The sequence below is a fragment of the Narcine bancroftii genome, chromosome 10 (assembly GCF_036971445.1).
Source record: "Narcine bancroftii isolate sNarBan1 chromosome 10, sNarBan1.hap1, whole genome shotgun sequence".
NCBI lineage: Eukaryota > Metazoa > Chordata > Chondrichthyes > Torpediniformes > Narcinidae > Narcine > Narcine bancroftii.
Genome location: NC_091478.1, coordinates 99706008 through 99722382, shown reverse-complemented (window position 1 = coordinate 99722382; position 16375 = coordinate 99706008).

Genomic DNA, 16375 nt, shown 5'->3' with positions numbered 1-16375 from the left:
TGAGCCAAATAAAAGCTAAACCCATCCTAGCTCATTAACCCACTGTTTTTCTTTTATCCAAGAGTCTCTTAAATGCCCCTAATGTTTAAGCATCAAATGAGTCCTGAGCAAGACTTTTAAGTGGACAAGGAATCAGAGAAAGGATGCAAATATATGGCAATGGAAACACGAATAACTGCAGATGCTAGAATATTAAGCAGGCAGAAAAGCTGGAGGGCCTTAACAGGTCAGGCAGCATCCGTGGAGAGAAATGGACAGTCAGTGTTTCGGTCTGAGACTCTAAAGGAGGTGATGGGATACTGGACAAATAAGGTGGGAGGGATGGAGGGTGGAATCGAGTAGCAGAAGAGACCACAAGCTGGGGGGGGGGGGAGGGGGGGGAAGAAGGAGAGTAAAGTAAATAGGGTCAGGTAATGGAAAAATGGAAGCCATGGAATTGTTCTGGGAGGAATGGCCTGAAATGGGAAAGTCCGCCATCTTTGGGTTTTGGGTTACTCAGGCAGAATTTTGACAGTTGTTCTTTAAGTTTGCATTTGGCCTCACCTTGGTGATGGCTGAGGCAGAGGGCAGGCAGGACGGCAGAATTAAAAGAGCTGGCAACTTAGAGTTCCAACTGGCAATGGAGATACTTCCGTGTATCAAGAGAAAGTGAATGGATTTGCATCTTGGAAAGACTGCAAGCGATGAAAAGGGGCCGAGGACATAAAAGAATAAGGAAAAGACTGAAAGTATTTAAAGACAATCTTAAAGTGATCACACAACCTACTGAAGAAACAGAACAGTCGAGAGCTGTGAAATTTTCGCATCATTTGGGGTGGCTCTGTTAACATAGCGGTTAACACAATGTCATTACAGCGTCAGGAACTCCAGTCGCAATCCAGTGATGTTTGTTAGGAGTTTGTACATTCTCTCTCTGTGACTGCATGGGTTTCCTCCCACCCTTGAGTGTACAGAGTTAGTGGATTCATTGATCACATGGGTGCATTTGAGTGGCGGGGGCTTGTGGGCCAGAAGGGCCTGTTAAAAAGATATTACGTTTAAAACTGAAGCAAATCTAATGCTTTATTGAAATCCATGGTGAACGTACTGCTGAAGGGCCACATCTATTCTAGCCCAGAGCCCCTAATGTTGCTGAGGATCTGCTTCAATTTTAGAAGTGAGTTGGTATCGGACAAATACGAACTGACATACCACCCACAGAGCTTACCCTCTCACCCATCATTCATGGACAGGACAATTGGTATACATTGGCATTTGTAGCACCATGTGTAACTGCCTATTATAAAATGAAATTGTGAGCTTGGATTATAAATGTACAATAACTTGCTCCTTTTACAAGCCAAAATGCAACACTCAGCTGCCTTTCACGAGGAAAGACTTATTCCATTTCAGTACAGCTATTATAACGTGCCCAGCTGCTCCATGTGTACTTCATGGGTCAGTTGTTTGAAAACTCGGGCTTTACATGAATTATACTTTTATTGATGCCTTGCTTTAAGGAGTTCAAGTAAGACTTTACAAAAAAAATCAATAGGTAGTTTGCATAAGCAAATGAATGGCCAATAAAGGAATATTTGTTTAGATAGCAGGGCTCTTGTTGACAATACTTTCAGAAGTCCTGCTGGGGAGGGTTCCAAAGGATTTCAAAATAAATGACAACAATTTATTTTGGGTGGGATTAAGACCTGCTTTTATGTTGTGAAATAAAAAATGCAGATGCCGAAATCTTGAATGACAAAGAGGGACTTGAAGGGTCTGGCAGCAGTCATGAAGAAAAATGGTCAATCAATATTTCGTGTTAGAACCCTTGAGACCTTCCATGTTAGTCTGAACTGCTGCACCATGAAGGGCTCAGGCCTTAATTGTTGGTTATACATCTTTATCTCGTATGAACCTGCTGAGTTCCTCCAGCAATTTTGTTTTTAGTGCAATCACAGTGTCTGCAGACTTTCACTCGAAGTCTAATCTTGTAGTGTTTGGGTACTAATTGGGGGGGGGGGAGTGTCGGCAGCATGGTTGGTATAACGGTTAGCGCAAACCCTTTACAGCTCCAGTGATCGGGATGGAGGTTCAAATCCCATGCTGTCTGTAAGGAGTTTGTATGTTCTCCGCAGGTCTGTGTGGGTTTTCTTGGGGGCTCCAGTTTCCTCCCACAGTTCAAGATGTTCTGGAGTGTTGATTAATTGGGTGTAAATTAGGCAGCATGGACTCATGGGTCAAAATAACCTATTAACGTGCAGTATGTCTAAATTTTTAAGAAGTTGAATATTAGTGACTTGATAATCTTATCTTCATGTGTTGCATGAAGGAGGAACACTGTCCAGGACACAACAATGATTCTTCTGGTTCACAAAACTCTTGAGGAGCTTTGATGGAATTTGCAATGAGAAATTCTGTTACCAGAATGCGTTTCCCCACGCCCTTGAGAAATGAACAGAAGAGGACAGGAGTTGAGTTAAAGGGCAGAGGTTAGAACTTTAATCCTGGAGAGTCAGAGAAGGAGGGGAAATTTGATGGAGGTATACAAAACCGAGGGGGATAGATAGGCTTTTTGCTCTTAGCTTAGCTTGGCTGAGACAAGAACTAGAGGACAAATGTTTAAAGGGAGCTTCTTCACGTAAAGGGAGGTGAGAGGGTGGAATGATCTATGGTGGAGGAAGTGGGTGTGGGTTCACTTTTTAACATGTAAGATTGGATAGATACATGGATGGGAGGGGTATGCAGGGCTCTGCTTTGGGTGCTGGTCCATAGGACTAGATGGAATAATAGCACAGATTAGATGAGCTGAAGGACTTTTCTGTGCTGTAGTTTTCTCTGATAATAAATTTGAGAATTTTGTTAAATCATGTAATTGACATAAAGGGTGATGGTAGCAGTCTAACTTCTGGAAAGGGAATTGGATAACTACTTGAAAGGTATAAAGTTCAAGGCAATGGCTTGGTTGTCATGAATGATCTTGAGGGAAAGGACTTGTTTCCCTGCTGGATAGCTCTGACTTAACACCACAGCACAGAAACAGGCCATTCAGTCCATCTACTCCGTGCCGAACTATTATTTTGCCTGGTCCTATTGACCTGCACCCAGACCATAGGCCTCCATACCTCTCCCATCCAAACCTTAAATGTCAAAGTGAAGCCCGCATTCACCACTGCAGCTGGCAGCTTGTCCAACTCTCACCAATCTCTGCACAGAACAGTGGCTGAATTTTTTTGAATATTTATTTTTAATTTTCCATCACTAAAAAGGAAACAACCACATATTTCTTCAATATATATAAATATCCACCAACTAATTACAAACATGTGATGTTTCTCCCCTCCTTCTCCAACACCAGCCCCCAGCCCCCAACTACCCCCCACCGGAAAGTAAAAATTTAAAGCAACCACCGGTCCGGCCCTGATTGATTGGACCGACCACAACATCACACAAAATCTAGATGCGTCGGTGCTTCCAATGGATGTCTGGAGAAGCAGTGGAAGCACTCCCTTATTAATCCTCCTATTGGTATTTTCGTCAGGGTGCGGCTACAGTTGCACTCCCACGTGTGTCAAATAGAATTGCCATATTCTGACAAAGGTGCTGTTTCGGTTTCTCAGATTATACATTATTTTTTTTTCTCCCATGGGTATACAGCACTGCATCTCTGTAGTCCACTTCCAGGTTATCTCTGTACATTGAGAGGCTTCATTTTGATGTGTTTTTTTTTTGCAGCTTATTTAACTGCCTTCTAACCTGAACCACAATGGAGTGAATGACTTTTTCCAGTGTTGTGACGATCTTGGTGAAATTGGAATACTGGTGTCGTCATTGTTGAAAATCCATGCGAACCAACTACCGGTCATGAAGTGCAAAAGCGCGAACGTTATGTTTTGTCTTGCTAAAGCATGGGTTCATCTTAATGACCACTTCAAGGTCCAAACATGTCTGGCTTGAGACACACAGGTGATTTATGAGAAGTGCAGAAATTGTGGACGAATGGGGTTGGGGGGGGTGGTGGGTGGGTGGGAATCAGATTTAAGAAGCTGGGATTGCTGTTCCCTCGAGTAGATTAAAGGACAATTAGGGATAGGGTATTCAAACTGATGAATGGAATTGATTAAATGAGAAGCTTGTTTTCAGTGACAGATGATCGATAGCCAGAGGACAAGCTGAATGAGGCCCAGCATTATTAGAAAGGATGGGAGAAAACAATGCTGGAATTGAATCGAGAGTAGAGATACAAGTGGACACGGGTGTGAAGACGGGGTTTTGCTTTCATCAGTCAGGGGACTGAGTACAGGAGTCGGCCTGTTGTGTCCCAACTATACAAGATGTTGTTGAGATCATTCTTGGGAGCATTGTGTGCAGCTTTGATCAACTAGCTCAAGGAAAGATGTCATTAAGATGGACTGGTGCAGTAAAGATTTGAGGATGTCACTGGGACTGGAGGGCTTGAATTGTAAGGAGAGGTTGAATAGCCTGGGACTTTTCTCGCTGGAGTAAATGAGGCTGAGAGAAATGTTTTAGAGTTTTATAAAACCATGAGGGGCATAGAAAAGGAGAATAATCACATTCTTTCAACCACATTGGGGGAGTCTACAACTGGAGGGCACATTGGGGGAGTCTACAACTGGAGGGCACATTGGGGGAGTCTACAACTGGAGGGCACATTGGGGGAGTCTACAACTGGAGGGCACATTGGGGGAGTCTACAACTGGAGGGCACATTGGGGGAGTCTACAACTGGAGGGCACATTGGGGGAGTCTACAACTGGAGGGCATAGATTTGAGGTGGCAGGGGAAAGATTTGGAAAGGGACCTGAGGGGCAGCATTTTTCCCCACACAGAGTGTGGAGGGTGTGTGGAACAAACTGCCCGAGGAAGTGGTCGAGTTGGGGGGAAATTATGATGCTTTAAAGACATTTGTACAGCTGCATGGATTAGTAAGGTTAAAAGGGATATGGCCAAACACAGGCAAACAAAGTGAACCTTTTTAAAAAAAACTTTATTTAACATTTTCAAATTACGTAAAAACAACACATAAAGATAATAAAATAAACTAAACTAAGACAATATAAACCCACCCCACCCTCCCTCCCACCCTCAGCATACCCAGCAAGGGGAGCAAAAAAAAATCAATCAACTACAAACATAAACTATATAATATCTTAAGATATTTCTAAACCCATACATTCCAAATAAGGTGACCACATTTGAACAGAAAAGAAATAATTATCATGCAAATTATAAGTAATTTTTTTTCCATGGAAATACAAGATCTCAACTCATTTGGCTCCAATGATCCAAATTTACTTCTACATCATCTTTCCAAGTAATCGCAATAACTTCCGCTACTGCTAATGCTAAACAAACAAAAGCTAACTGAAACTTGTCCAATCTAAACCAACAATATAAACCAACAAGAACATTTCTGGATCTAATGGCAATTTAATCCTAAATAACTTCTCAAAATATGCTCTATTTTTTTTCCCAAAATGGTTGGACTTTATCACAAAGCCAAACTGCGGGTAAAAATGTTCCAGTATGTAGTCCACATCTAAAACATAAATCCGAATGACTAAATCCGTATTTTTTCAGTTTCTCAGGGGTGAAATACAACTGATATAAAAAAATTATAGTTAACCAAACTATATTTTACATTAAGTAATTTAGTCGCCCCATTTTGGCACATCCCTTCCTAGTCCTCTTGAGGCATATCATAAGGAAAGTCACCTTCCCATTTATTTCTAGATTTATTTAAATTTGGTTTATCCATCCTATTTTGCAACAAAGCACACATATTCAAAATGAAACCCTTTTCTAACGAATGCGAAATCAGAAACTCGAATTTTGTTAATTCAGGGTAATTTCATTTCTCTTCCATAATTATCGCTGACCAAAGCTCGAACCTGATAATATAAAAATAAGGAATTAACTGATATTCCAAATTAAAAGAAAGAAACTGTCATTCAAAACAATCTTCCATCATTTTTATACCTTCACATTCCCATGTCTTTAAATACTTATTATTCACCGTAAAAGGAATAACCCTATTTTGATACAATGGAGCTTGAATTGATATCTTAACCTTCGAACCTATAGCAGAATTTCTTTCAGTCCAAATTCCTAATAAATGTTTTAAAACAGGCATGATATATCCCTGTAATAAACCAGAGTCCCACTTTAATATAAACAGATGGACCTGAGACTCAGAAATACAGGCTAATTCCACTTTAGCCCAATTAAAACAGAGTGAACCTTGAAACATACCTTGGTTGGCCCCAATCCCTTTTAACCTTACTAATCAAAGAACATGTTTCCATGCTGTACTAGTCTATGACTCTTGTCATCTGGATTGGATTTAATAATGTCTTGTAAATGAAAGCACACAAAAACCAATGACTTAAAAGAGCATGGAAAAAGAGTGGAGTGTGTCTCAGTGGATCATTCTTTCAGGGAGCCAGCAGACACAATGGGATGAATGGCCTTTAATACTGCAGCTCCCTGTGACTTGAGGAATCTGTGATTTGCCACACATCAATCTGTTGTGAGCCAAACACAAGGACCCACTGAGCAGAAGTTGACTTACACTCACCTAAAGATATTGTCAAATTGCAAATGATTTCAAGACTCTTTTGCAATTGCTTGGTTCAAGTGACAATTCTAAATCACACATGTTGTGCCCATCCTGTTTATTACAGCAGCTGAAATAGCTGAGTAGATAAATGCTTTAAAATTACTTTCAGAGCTCTATCATTCAATTTTAATAATGTAGCATGCTGCAATAAAAATGAAACATATCTGTCTTTATTTTGCCATTGATCTGTTGTCCTTAGCCTTGCCAAGTTAGCGACACTGTTTGTAATGATACATCATATTTCCATCTTCACACATGATTTTCTTCACTTACTTGACATATCCCTTCTTTGCCCATTTCTCCAAGTTAATTCATAACATTTTTTTCCCTCAATCAAAACCCAGCCTTCTTGTTCCACCTTGCCATGAATAAAACTAGAAAATCCTGGAATGGATTCTGGAAGAATCTGTTTCCAGAGAAAGATTCTATATCAATGGACCTTTGGAGCATTTCTACTCCTCCTGAACAGCCTTAAACCTAATAGCATGAACATTATTTTCATGTAACCTGTACTGTTTCCATCTCTTTACCTTGTTACGAGCCCAGAGGACCCAAAACCCAGCAGCAATAGATATTCACCAACCTATTCTTGTTCTTTTCTCAATGACACCACTCCTTTCCCTGGGATCTATCTGCTTCTCCACCTCTCCCACCTTTGTTCAATACCTTATTACCATTTAGTTCCTGTACCTCTACTCCCACCTCCCCCTCCTCAATGCTCCTCACTATTACCTGCTTTAGCCCCAATAAAGAGTCCTGACCTGATCCATTGTGTTCCTTCATCAGGTCATTGGTCAAGATTCCCTCATCTACAGTTGGTGAGTTTCTCTTTGGTGGAACTAATTTGTTTCTGATAAAAGTTTTAATTATTTTTTTATTAAATTACTTTTAAAAAAAGTAGACACACAACACAGTAACAGGCCCTTTCAGCCCACAAGCTCATGCTGCCCAATTGACCTACAATCCCAGTATTTTTTGAATGGTTGGGGGAAACTGGAGCACCCAGAGGAAACCTACACAGACATGGGGAGAGCAGGATTTGAAGCCCTGTCCCAATCACTGGCTCTGTCACAGTGTTGGCCTAACCATACCACACTTTTATTTTTTACTTTTCTTCTCTCTAAAAATATCTCCTGACTTGAAAATTTTCAGCAATTTCAAAATTAACCTTGAACTGTTTTATTTCATCTTTACAGTTAGAACGCAGTGGTCTCCTGTGGACTCAATGGACAAAAGGACTGGTTTCTGTGGTGGTCCAGGTACATGGAAGGAGGATTCTGAGGATTATGGGACAAATGCAGGAAAATGGGGAGATGTTGACATCTTGGTCTGTTTGTATAGGTTGGGCTGAAGGGCCTGTTTCCTACTGATTCCTGTTGCTGATAGGCAGGTCTCATTCAGTGCTACAAAATGTTCACACAACAAACCATGATGAACTAGGACGTGCTTTATAACTTAGATGAACTGAGTTGGAGTTGGTTGTTGCACGTGAACGCATAAAGAAGGGGAGAATGGATTGTTCTGATCAGTATCAGCTGTATTAAAATGAGCCGACCACATGGGACTTGGTCGAAGGTCTTGCGAAAGTCTATTTTACAACCTCTGCCACCTTGCCTCTTGGTCGTCTGGTTAAAAAAAATCATATTTGTAAGCCATGATTTCCCATGCACAAAGCCATGCTGACTGTCCCAAATCAGTCTTTGCCCTTCCAAAAATGTTGATAGATCCTGTCCCTCAGAGATTCTTCCAGCCTGTTCTTTGGCTTATCCTTGCAGCCATAGTTAAGTAAAGGTACAATATTAATTTGGGCATGATGTTCAGTGCGGACGTGGGCTGAAGGACACATTTCTGTGCTGTACCGGACTATGTACAGTCAGGGCTCTTGAAAATTTTCCCTAGCTTCCTGCAGTGACTTAGAGTGCACTTGGTCAGGCCCTGAGTATTTCTCCAGTTAGATCTACTTGGATTCACTGTTCCTATTTATGGGTTTTAGGAGGATCTGTCACACTCTGCATATTCAATGGCTTCATGTCCCAAATTCTAAAAGAAAATAAAGTGAGTGCTTGTGTAAAACTAAAAGGCATTGTTTTCTGATTTAAATATATTGTAGACTTCTTTAAAGATATGAACGGCTTTTTTTTTCTGTGAGCTTTTGATTACCTGTTCCGATATTGTCTATTATGTCTGATTGCATTGGCTTTGATTCTATTTTGCAAATAAATTTACTGGCATTATGGTTACTGGATTAGTATTTGGAGGCTATTGATGAGGAGATGAGTTCAAATTCTTCAAAGGCATTTGGGGAATTTACATTGAGTAAATGTATGAAATAAATATGAAGTTAAATGGCCGTCAGATATGGAATCATTAAATAACTGCATCGTTTCAAAAATAAAAGATCAACTTCGCACTGATCTGCCCTATTGGCCACCAATGTGGTTGACTTCTATGGATCTAAATACATGGATCCAATAAAGCTGATGTGCTGGTTGATAGGGCAGTTAAGAAATTGTGTGGTGTTTTGACCTTAATTAGTCAGGGGATTGAGTTCTATAAATGCGAGGTAATGTTGCAGTTCGGATTAGACCGCACTTAAGGGTATTGTGTTCTGTTCTGATCACCTCATTATGGGAAGGTTGTGGAGGCTTTAGACAGGGTGCGGAGGAGATTTATCAAGATGCTGTCTGGATAAGAGAATGTGTCTTGTGCAGAAATGTTGAATGATCTCGGGCTTTCTCTTTGGAGTGACTGCGAATGAGAGGTGATTTAATAGTCTGAGGGGCGTAGACATAGTTGCTAGGGCAACAATGGTTAATACTAGTCAACATCTGTTTAAGGTGAGTGGAGGAAAGTTTAGGTGAGTATCAGAAATAGGATTTTTACACAGAATGTTGGGTGACTGGAATACACTCCTTGGAGTAGTGTTTAAGGCTGATACAATTGGGACATTTTACAAAACTTGGAGTCCATGGATGGAAGAAAAATAAGGGGAGGGTTAGAATGATTGTGGAGTAGGTTTATATTGGTCGGAACAATGTTGTGGACTGAAAGGTCTGTGCTACGCAGTGGGGTAACATCCATTGAAGTTTTCCTTTATTTTTATTCAGCAGTGCTACGCTGTTCTACATTCTATGGTCTATCTACAGTCTGGGAAAGGTAATAGATGCAAGCCCCCTCACTGATGTCCACATCCTGAGAATAAGCCCACTGTGTTCCTCTTGTCTTAACCAGCGAACAGAATGAAACTTTCCTAATGACCTTCAGCGCATTGATATGTGAAGCAGACAGCTGAAGCAGGATTCAGATTTGGAAAATATCTTTGTCACATTTCAAAAACAAGTCATCAACTGCTGACACAGAGTTCAACTTGCACATTAAGCTTTGTGGCTCATTGAGTATGCTTGGAGATTGAGATAGGTCAGCGGGTCCACTATTAAGACATTATAAGACATTAGGTTAACACTCAATTTTCTCAGGCGATTATGTTGGGGGGGGGGGATTAAATGATCAAAAGTAATTGCTCGCTCTCAATGACGAATCTTTACTCAATATTTAGAAATGATGGGTGGCACGGTTGGTGCAACACTGTCCCAGCGCCAGCAGCTTGGGTTCAAATGCAACACGGTCTGTAAGTAGTTTTTCAAAGATGTAGGGGCTTGGAAGGTTAATTGGGTGCCAGTGTTTCATGGGCTGTAAGGCCCTTCTACTGTGCCTGCATAATTAAATTTAAATATTATATCAGGCAGTATCCATTGAAAGTTATGGATGGTTTTCAGCCCTAATAGCTGAAAACCCTCCATCAGGAATGGCAAGAACAGGCACTGAGCAATTGAGCCCCTGCCACTTACAGTCAATGTACACACCTCCTAAAGCCTTTAAGATTTAGCTGGATCTATGCAGAGGGGTAATGTCCACTGAAATTCTCCTTTATTTTTTTTATTTAGCAATGCTCCATACTCACCTGCCTATTGAGAAAATGGCTCTATTAGTTCTGTTAAATTGACACCGGCTTATCCTGCTTCGAATGGTCAATCTCAGATAATTTTCTGCCTTCTCGGTCAATGGAAGAAACGTACAGTGGTTCCTCTGTGCCTTCCCCGAGTGGGAGATTTAAAGTGACCTTGATCAATTGCTAAAATTGTCCTCAATACAGAATGAGTTTATGAAAAGATAACTATTGTCTAGTGGATATCCCCAGAAAATATCTGATCAAAAACAGATGGGCTGATGTCTTGAATCTGAACTGTTTCCAGCAATTTCCTTCTTTGCATCTCAGGTTTCAGAATCTGAAGCTTTTATTTATTCATTGCTAAATGTAAATCAGATCAACTTCACAAAAGGCATGCAAATTTGGCCAGGAGAGCTCATGTTTATGTAACACAAACCAGTAGAATGTCTGGAATACCAATAAGTGTTTGTAGAATGAAATCCCTTTTGCACAAAACGTAGCTACATCAATAAAATCCCAGGTAATCTTTCCAGAAGTCTCCATGAAATGTGCATTGCTTGGAGACTCTGTGACAAAAGGGAATAGTATGAGAGCAGCGTACTAATTCAGCGGAGACTGCTGCTTTCTCCAAGCTATGTAAAATATACTTTCCAATAGGCAACTTCTAGTTCTAATTAAGATACAGCAGCTGAGAGAAAAAAAAATATTGTTCAAGAGCAATCTCTCTCTGATTTCACAAGTGATTTTCAAATGAGTTCACAAATTTATCTGCTTTTAACACACAATCTAGTTCATTTTTTAATCTGATTGCACATATACAACCAATGGCGCTCACACAAAAAGACACAACACACAGTGCACAATGATCCCTTCGGTATCAAAATAAAGATATATAAATATTTGGGGTGATCAAAATATTTCAATCCTGACAGCTTGCTTTGTATATGATCCTACTTCAATATGTAGGCCCATTCTCAACTGTTTTATTCCTGTTGGAAAATATGCTGTTCCTCTGGACGTAGAATAAATAAAAAAAACTTGGAATAATTTTTCAACAATATATCAGGCTCTCAAACCTCTCCCTGTTATATTCTTCCTGGACTACTTCTACAGAACAAAAAGACTATCTGCTCTATTGTCAGGTCAATTTTTTCTTTCACTCAGATAAATGTGAACATTATGTTTTGTGATTATTATAATTGTTATAATTCAATATATGAATACTAATGTGCTCTTTTTCGTGAAGTACGTATTAAGCTACAGCAAGCAGACATCTCAGAGCAAAGGTACACTGTACAATGTATATGACAATATGCACATTATTATTAATTTTTTTTGGATGTGAACCTCAGACACAAGGTCAGCAATTTATTGCCCATCCATGCCCTTGAGAATGTGGTGGTAAGCCAACCTTTTGAAGTATTCAGTCCCCCGGTAAAGGACTGCAATGCAGTTGAGTAGTGACTTTCAGGATTATAGAGTCAGTGAAGGAGTAAAAACTGTACTTTTCCAAGTTTTTATGCAGCTTGAAACTGGTTGGGAGGCAGAAGGCAGAGAGTGGTAATAAATGACAGCAAGTTACTACAGGTACACGATCCTTTATCCAGACATCTAAAATCCGGAAAGCTCCAAAATCCGGCAACTGGGGACCGGCGGTTGGGAGAGGCGGGCGAGGGACTGGCGGTCGGGGAGGCGGCCGTGGGAAACAGCTGGGCAGTCGGGGGAGGCAGCCGGGCGGCCGAGGAACCGGCGGTCGGGGGAGACAGCTGGGCGACTGGAAGGGGGTGGGGGTGGATACGGCAGAGCTCAGTATTGGGAGTCCAGCAAGTTACAATATATTTCAATAATCCAGACAAAGGAATTGAATGCAATATCTCTGTTTGTAGATGACACCAAGCTGGGTGGCAGTTTTAGCTTTAAGAAAGATTCCAAGAGGCTGTAGGGTGACTTGGACAGATTGGAGAGTGGATGAATATATGACATAATATGGATAGATGTTAGGTTATACACTTCAGACACAAAATTTGTAGACTGTCCAAACAGGCTTTAATTAGCTTAAACTGGTCTCTGTACCTTCCTGGCTCCACGTGCCCCACTGGCTACCAAAGGGGCCAGCACGAGTCTTTATACAGACAGTGGGCAGGTGGGGCCAGCCTCCCAGGTTGGCTACCTGCAGGTACAGTGATTACCCCCTGCAGCAGGCCGGAAGGAGTGAGGCCAGTCTAGTGGTTGTATCAGCACAGCAACTTATCTTAATGGTGACAAATTTGAAAAGAGGAGGTGCAGTGAGACCTGGATGTCATGGTGCAACAGCCATTGAAGGCTGGGATGTAGGGACTGCAGCTGTAAAGAAAGCAAATGGCATTTAGCATTTTTTGGTGAAGTTTTGAATATAGAAGCAGGGAGATCTCACTGTAGTTATATAGGACTTTGTTGAGGCCACACCCCGAGTATTGTGTACAGTTTTGATCTAATCAGAGGAAGGACATTTGAGGGACTGCAGCAAAGGTTCACCAGGCTGATTTGCAGGACAACAGGACTGACAGATGATGAAAGTCTGGAGGGATTAGCATTATACTCACCGAAATTTGGAAGAATGCGAGGGGATCTGACTGTGACATTTAAAGTTCTGACAGGACCAGACAGATTAGATACAGCAAAAAATTTTCCATTGTTGGGGAAGTCCTGAACAAGGGGTCAGAATTTAAAGGTAAGAGAATTCTTCGCTCAGAGAGTTGTGCACTTGTGGAACTTTCTGCTACAGATAGTTGTTGAGGCCAATTCATAAGAGATATTCAAAAGGAGCCATTTTGTTTTAGACATACAGCATGGTAACAGACCATTTCGGCCCAATTACACCATATTAACCTCAAGCCCGACACGTCGGTTATGTACATAAAGGACCCTGTTTGACTTGCTGAACTTCTCCAGCATTGCGTGTTTTTAACCTACAACCCCCGAATGGTGGGAGGAAACTGGAGCCCCAGGAAAAACCTACAAAGACACGGGGAGAATGCAGGTAGAGCGGGATTCAAACCCCGGTCCCCATTGCTGGGGCTCTAATGACGTTGTGCTAACCGCTATAGCAACCATGCTACTTTGAGTTTCTTATGGCTAAAGGGATTGAGGAGAATGTAAAGAAAGAAGGAATAAGTTGCCGAAGTTGTATACAAGTGATGTTGAAAGGGAAAAGGTGAATAAACATTTAATTTTTTTTTTCTTATTTGCCACCTTTCAATTGCAATTTGTGATTACTGTCATTTCTCAACAAGAGAATGGGGGCACACCACAATCTTCAACAGTCCCTGAGCTTCTCAGCATTTTTGTCTTTCTCAGGAGAAAATTTGTTGTCCTTTTGAAAAGGTTTTACTTTGGTTGAGATGAAAATGTATTTTTTCTTTTCTTGTGTAATTGGAAACGCTTTCAGTTAACTGTGGGTAAATTTCATTAATGCTCGCATGTAAGGATCTTCATGGAAGGGGTCACTTGCTTGGATGCTGGTGGAAAGGAAAGTTTGCAAACATTTTCACAAGATGCAACATGAACAAGCCATTAAATAGTAAAAAATCTCCATTGCATTGTTGTTCTCCATGAAACGACTGAAAATCGGCTTGACAGGAATGACAGTAATAGGGTAAGACTCTGAGGAAAACAAACTGCCTTCAACATCACGGCGTATGTTTCAAAGCAGAACCCTTGGCATTTATGGAGAGGCTTGTCTGAGATCGAAAATACATGATTTGTGCAATGTGAGGGCAGAATTTTATTTATTTATTTCCCTTCTTACCTTTCACTGCCTTTGGTTTCACAGGCTCCATCAGTTCTGTCATGATTCACCCAAGTGGCTATTCCTCATGCGTGGAATGCTGAGCCGTCAGAACTGCAATCCACTGTGCCCTCTATGTCAGAGCTTGTGTTTCTCCTCAGCTGGCATGACATGCGCTCCGCCAGCACTGGGCACCCGGGCTGATTGTGCTTTCCACTTCCCAGGTGCGGGCACCGAAGCAAAGTGCAAAGCTTTGATCGACATAGTCTGTACAAACTGACTGTCTGGTCTCTGGAGATCAGCAAAGCACTGGTGTATCATTTACCCTGGTCATCCTTCTGTCACCTTTCAAAGGGAACAACAATTTTCTGTTATTCCTTTGTCCTGCTGGTTATTATAACCCTTTCTGCATCTCATGCAAACGCACGCAAAACTAACACATGCATTAACGATATGCATAAACACACTAATGTGCGTGCATACTTATGTGCACGCTCACGCACATGCTCATGAACATACGCACACGCGCACAATGAGTGGGGAAAAAAGAGTGATGTTTCAATAGTGAAGACACATCTTTGGTGATCCTGGAGTAGTTTATGGTTCCGGTAGTATGGGGCAGTTCAACAGCCCGATTGCTGTTGGGCAAAAAAAATTGTTCTTGAACCTAGAGAGAGGAGAGGGAGTTTATTGTCATTAACAGAATTACAATGTATATGTTATCATTGCTGCAGCCAAACAGGTGGTTTTGTAAAACAAAACAATAGTTATATTAAATTACCCCAGTATGGAAAGAAGTGCCAGATTTCAGGCTTCTATACTCTCTGCCTGAAGGTAGCTGTGAGAAGAGACTGTGACCAGGGCGATGGGGGTCCTTTATGATGTTGGCTGCCTTCTAGAGGCAGTGTCTCATGTCTTTGATGGATGGGAAGTCAGTACCTATGATGGACTTTGCTACAATTGACACTTTAGTGTTCCTTAGGGCTCACATTTCCAAACAAGCTCATTTTAGGTTGGGTAACATCAGTTGGACCGAACAGCCTTGTTCTCTGTTCCAAGGTTTCCTTTCATTTTATGATTGTTGATGTTGTCTTATCTGATTAACCTGAGATGCCATGTCGGCTCTCATCTGGGTGACACTGCATCAATGAAGTTAGGTTTATTACTTCTGGAGTCCTGCCCAATTTCTATCCCTTGTTGACATCATTAAAATTGTTGAACTGGTCATTATCTCATCAACCCACTCTGAGACCTCTTTCGCATGGATTGGTTGAATTGCTTCCGACATTATTGCAAGTGTACTTTCTTGATTTCAAAACACCAAATGGTTTGGACAGATGCTACATAAATGCAAGAAAGTAATTGAGATTAGTTCATTACGTATTCAAAAGATAGTTGGATGGGTCCCTAATGGCCAAGGGGCTCAAGAGAGTGTGAAGATACAGCAAGGACGGGGTACTGAAATGTTCATCTATGCTCAGATTGAAAGGTGGAGCAGCCTTTCCCTGTGTCTATATTCTGTTTTTTGTTTATTGATACTTTCCCCTATTTTGGGCAGTGATAGTGATAGTGATAGGTGCTGAAGTGATTTACGATCTTTGTATTGATGTTTAGTGCATCTGCCGGGAGATAACACTTTGACGGGTCAGTTCCTCTTGATCTTGATTGAGACCTGGCCTGTCTACAAATCTGCAAGCAATTGCCTTCACTTCCTACTCACCAGTGCATTCTGTCTGTAAGTCTGTCAATATCTTTGGTCGTAAAACAACTGGTTTTCCCATGTGCAAACCCCATTGCGACAACCTTGATATCAAGACATTTTTCTGGAACTGAAATGATCTCAGCTCATCATTTATGCATTTTTTTTTAATTTTAAAACTCCAGCTGACCTCTCAGATTGCATTCAGATCCTAACCCTAACCCTAAGAAAAAACAGAAAGTGGTGGAAATACTCCACTGGTTAGACCTTATTTGCACAGCCTGATCAGTGTGACTTGAAACCCAAGTGATTATCGAAAGGGGTTGAGGTATAAATAGAACTTCTG